Here is a 4,829-nt window from a genome sequence, read left to right as displayed (position 1 = left end):
AGTCACATTCCTTTCCATTAAGAGTTTGCACATCCAAAAATAAAAAGCACATGACGACATGTGCTTCCCTTTGCGAAGGGTCTATCTTTTAATTTTTTGTATTTACTTTTATGCAAGAGTCAATAATATTCATCCCTATTCCATTCTATTAATTCTTTAGTTGGAAAGCATTATGTGGTGAGGAAAGATTCATGCACATATATCGAGTTCAATATAGGTGATCATGATTCATTATTGTTGGCATTATCCCTGAGATAAATAAGTTGGGATGCTAAACATTAAGCCCTATCTTCCTATGTGTTTGACTGAAACTGTTTGTTCCAAAAATACACATTGACTGTCAGCGATTATGGAAGACTATGTGGAATTTGCTAAATCAAAGCTCTTACATAGACCCTTCCTCAAAATAAGTTGATTTGTAATTGTTTGATGACTAAGAACATAGTTTGTTGATTTTCAAGAAAGTTTATGGCCTATACTTTAACATGTGAATAGCTTGCTACTTGATCATGAGAAGTTTTATGAGAAAACAATTGTTCTTTAGATTCTAGAAAAAATGAATGGAATTATCAATAATCAAACTTGTATACTATGCTAGCATTCACTCTTCATAAATTACTTCTTTTATCATTTACCTACTCGAGGACGAGTAGGAATTAAGCTTGGAGATGAGTATCATTTACCTAGTTGCGATGACCTCACACATAAATCCTTTCACGAGGATATCTGCCGTGACAATACCACAACAATCTTGGTCATGACGATGATTGTGGTAATAATATCAAAATTTGGGTGCATGTGAATCACTTGATTCCAGTTCTACCTCGATGTGAGTTTTTCAACAAATTTGTCAGGCAATTTATATTGATTATTGAAAATAATTTGATACTCATCCTAACTAAACTTATTTATTTTTAATTATCAACTTATTTCTCTGTTCCAAAAACTACTCAACAGATAGTAGATCGGACCTACTACAATTACGACTGTGAGCTTACTTGATTGGAGAAAAATCATATGATCTCATTTATTCATGATGTTAAGCATTATAAGAACAATTTGATTGACAATAGTTATCATGAATATGTGCCACTAGTGCACAAGTTGAACCATTCTAACATCACTTCAAACTACTTTGTAAGATTTTTTTACTATTGTGTCACTGGTACATCTTTTTCATACATTCTTCTTAAGCAAAACTAGCTTGCTAACTATGTTATTATTACTTATGTTCTTCAACAGGTACTCCCGTGAGAGACCATGCCTAAAGTGATATTTATCAAAGGTGGTTTGCATGTGGTTAGCTTACAACCAATCCCGATGAGTTACCCTGGTAAATACATGATATGTCAAAGTGAAGAAACCATGAAAATCAAAGGATGGATAAATATAATAAGAGCATCCACGCTACCACTTGAAGACGAATACTTGCGCATCCCACAAGTTGAAGATAGGTTGATCTTTACTCTTCAATGAAGAGATGCAGGAATTCATCTTTTTAATGCTTTTATACCTAGGAGAGAGGAGTAGTTAGTGTTAGTAACTTTTGATACCTTCGAAGCTTGTTATTTAACTTGTGATAACTTGGTCACTTGCTAGTTTGTTGCTAGAATGGTGAAGAGTTGTTTAACTAGTTGTAATGCACTTGTTATATTTTATAACTACTTCTTTTCATTAATCTGAAATCATTGTAATGTGGTGCGTATATGTGGATTCAAACCAGGATTTATGTATCAAATGCAGTATGATGATATGATCAGGTGAAAACAACAATAGAAGTGGCGAGCGGCTGAGAAGGTCTACCACATCTGTGCGCAAATCCTGTGACGGGCAACACACGGTGATGTGGCGGGCAAGAACTACGGCCCGCCACTGCTCCTGCCCTAACAGTCACGGGCGTGCGTCTGCCACTGATAGCGTTCTAGCAATGGCAGGAGGTCGGTAGCGGACGTCCGTGGAAGCCTTGCCCGCCACTCCTGGACTTTTTCCACCCGCCACCGCTAGGCATTCCTACAGTAGTGTAACTTAATGAGTAACATAACGCACCCCAAGACAAGTTTGCTTATATGATAAGTAGTTAACGAGGAGATGAGTGTTTGTGATAACATAATATGTTACCACAACATAACGCACCCCAAGGAAAAAAACGAGTCTACATGTAAATAGATAAAGTCTAGCATGATATCACACATATGTTACTAGCTATTTCAAAGGTGGTAACATAGACCAGTGACATATGCATGTTACCAATCCAAATTACATCCCGCTATGATACTACCCATTAGAGGGATAGTAACATAGACTAGTAATATGCATATGCATATGTTACTAGTCTATGTTACTTTGCACTATGACCAACCTAAGGAGGAAAAGAGGGGAAAGGAGACCGTGAGGGGCCCACTAGGACGGGTGGCATGTACCGCGAGTACGGTCGATCAATTAGAATCGATTCTCAAAGAAAAAGCTCTCGTGCACCCTCAACTGCTCCCCATCTCCATTGCTCCTTTGGTTCAAATGATTTTATATGAATTTTGGAGGATTAGAATTCTTAGGACTTTTTCGTATGTTGGTTGTTTGATTTATAGGATTGAATCATATATGAATTTTCCCTCTCGATTCATTTGCATTATATTTTATAGGAATTTTAGCATCCACTCAAACCTCTTAAAACAATCCTTTCTTTTTTCTGCGACAGAATCAAATAAACCAAAATCCGGTAGAATTAAGAAGATCATGTGATTTTAATTCTATGTTTTTCTTATTTCTGCATTTTTAGAATCATGTGAATCAAAGAGACTATCAGTCTTGAAGTTTAATTTTTGAAGGTGCTCGAGCTTGGCTCAGTTGCCACCCCTACGATAGACTTTTTTGCGAGGATGGTTACAAATAGATTTTGATCTGTTGCTCCCGAGTAACCTAAGTGTTTCCGAGGAATTAAATTATTTGCTCCACTTTACTAGGGGATATATGATTTGATCGAGGGTTGTGTCAATGGCGGGGTGGTCCCCTCCCCACCCCCGTCATTCTCAGGGAGGGGCAAACAAATGGGAAAGTAAAATGTGATTTAGGATGTACTGTCATGACTTCTTTCTTGCTTCCTTCTACCAAACCGCTCCCTATGGCCGATGAAGGAGGAGGGGGGAGGGGGGATGTCCCCCAGTAAAAGAAAAGAAAAAAGAGGAGGAGATGACCCTCACAAAAGAAGGAAAAAAGAAGGGGAAGGGATGGCGTGCAGCCGTGCAGCACAATGAAAGAAAAACAATTGATAAAGAAAGGAAACATTGACACACATTTGTTGTGCCCCTGGATGAAAAGTTTGACAGCATTTTAAATGAAGGAACGAATAAACTGGAGGTGTGGTGACGACGTGGGAAGAACAGCTGCTAACACCGAGCACCGGCCACCTTATCACGCAGGACTAATCCGCCCAACCGGAAAAGTTAACCATGGGCGCCAACAGGATTGTCGGCATTTCTTTTCTGTTGCTTTTTCCCAGTTCTAGCCTCCCAGCAAAGACATTTCGAGCTACTACCCAATCTAATTTACTCTGACCAACGGTGGTCCGTCCCCGTCCGCCCCAGAGACTTCCTAAACAAACAATCTACTAGTGTATTGAGTTCCAGCTAGAAGCACATCTCAACTTCTGAAGAAAAAGCACAGCAGCTCAAGAAAGTTTCAATATTCTCGTCTCTGTCTTAGTTAATGGATGAAGCTATGACGAGCACTCCCTACTTTTTATTGGCGACCAGACTTGCCGGCTTACACCAACTAGAGATTTAGTTTATCTTGACTCGAAAAAAGTGGGGTCAGTTCTTAACAAAGACCAATCGGCGAATAACAAGTGCTAACCTCCACATAAGTAACGACTGAGCTAAGAAATGTGCCCTGGTTCGTACGATCATTTTCCACGAGTTATTATGCAGTTTGGTGCTATTCTCTAACCAAAACTTTGCAGCCTGGTGTTTGGCTCTAGTGCCGGCGGCTCACAACCCAGTGTTAATTTATTTCCACAAAGTTTTACTAGTACTAGCAAGCATTACTATACCCGGACTGGACATTTCAAGTTCTTTTACTAAAGGTCGATGCTTGTATCTTGTTGATTATACGAGATAAAAATTAAAGAGATGACATGAGGGTTCTATATCGATACAGAAAGAAGGAAATAAAAATGTGAAAAAAGAAACAAGAATCCTATGTAATTGAGTAGATGAACTCCACTAACTTATTTATGTCAATCATGTATGAAAAAAGGCCCACCTTATCATGCAGCTATGCTTGGATAAAGTCCACCTCAACATGAAACTATGCATGTAATATTATGTTACAAATTTTATGTACTTATACTCCATCCGTTCGAAAATACTTGTTAGAGAAATGGATGATCTAGATGTATTCTAGTTCCAGATACATCTATTTTTATTTATTTCTCTGAGAAGTATTTTTCTAACGGAGGAAATATATAATAACTATTTTACAACTTCATAAAAATCAAACACAACAAATCATATGTATTTTCAGCTCTAATTCTTGTACTATTTATCCAAATATTGATGTCTAATAAAACAAAAATTCATTGAAATATATCAGAATCAATTTCCACCACAACATCTAATACAACCATTTGAGAGAAAAACAACAATGTGTAGTCAAATATCTCCCTTTGACTACTTATACATTAAAAAGATCACTTTGACTTATCAAAATGAAAAAGGTATATTCTAGAATTGTGATATTCTAAATTGTTTTCACAAACCAATACACAAGAGGCGTCAAAGTTGGGTTTCAAAGAGTATATCCATGTGCGGTAAGATATATTTTCACGGGAGTAG

At 37.5% G+C, this 4,829-nt stretch overlaps 1 long non-coding RNA gene across 1 annotated transcript; it reads right to left on the bottom strand.

Moving 5' to 3' along the window:
* Positions 1-1,073: 1,073 nt before the first annotated feature.
* On the bottom strand, positions 1,074-2,006 carry LOC123448772. The gene is made up of 2 exons (XR_006631929.1): positions 1,804-2,006; positions 1,074-1,513 (listed from the first exon to the last, which is right to left on the bottom strand). It is a non-coding gene; the product is annotated as an uncharacterized LOC123448772 (long non-coding RNA).
* Between the last annotated feature and the right edge of the window lie 2,823 nt (positions 2,007-4,829).

This window comes from Hordeum vulgare, chromosome 4H, assembly GCF_904849725.1.
Source record: "Hordeum vulgare subsp. vulgare chromosome 4H, MorexV3_pseudomolecules_assembly, whole genome shotgun sequence".
In the NCBI taxonomy this organism is placed as follows: Eukaryota; Viridiplantae; Streptophyta; class Magnoliopsida; order Poales; family Poaceae; genus Hordeum; species Hordeum vulgare.
Note: the sequence above shows the minus strand (reverse complement) of the source record. Positions and strands in the feature narration are given on the sequence as shown.